The sequence below is a fragment of the Cuculus canorus genome, chromosome 1 (assembly GCF_017976375.1).
Source record: "Cuculus canorus isolate bCucCan1 chromosome 1, bCucCan1.pri, whole genome shotgun sequence".
Lineage (NCBI taxonomy): Eukaryota > Metazoa > Chordata > Aves > Cuculiformes > Cuculidae > Cuculus > Cuculus canorus.
Window position 1 is genome coordinate 149,753,994 of NC_071401.1, and position 756 is coordinate 149,754,749.

Here is a 756-nt window from a genome sequence, read left to right on the forward strand (position 1 = left end):
CCTGGCACCAATTACTTCAGAAATACATTAACAAATGCTTTAGCTAGTTTTACATTATGTGTGAAAGTTACATAGAATCATGTCTTATCTTTTATCCCGTAAATCTTTATGGGTAACCATTTAACTCTGACCTCTGATATTTTCTGTAGACTGTAAAATGGAAACGCACATAATATCTGTAACATCTCAAAGTATACTGGCTTTTTTATGAAGGGACAAAGACCTATTAATTTCAAAGTCTTTGTTCAAAGCCGCCCTAAACCTGTGAGAATAGATTATCTTTACACTAGGAGACTAAGATAGTTTTTCTCTGTGACCCAGCTTGCGTTCTTGGTGTAGCCGGACATGTGTTGTGTGGAGTATGGCCATAACCAGCTTTAGACCTACAGCATTCCTCACTGGGGGTTCCAAGAGCTGTGTAGAGCTCTTTTCCTGAGAAGAAGGAGTTCAACAGCTGCATTTAGTGAAGTTGTGGGGGGGTGGAATGAACGCAATTCCTCTGCTTTTTAGGAATAATTATAAAGGAGCTCAGTCTGCAGGGACACTGTTTTGGTAAGAAATTAATTCAGCAATTTTTTCTTAAAAAAAATCTAACAGCCAAGGACTCTTGGCTGAAAAATGAGAAAAGTCTTTTAAAGAGTGAGGGGAAAATCTGGCACTGCGTGAACAAAAATAATCACAGAAGCTTTCCTCACTCCTTCGTGAAACGGCCCCCTGCACCCCAGGCAGCGAGCAGTTGCAGAGCTCAGCTGTGCC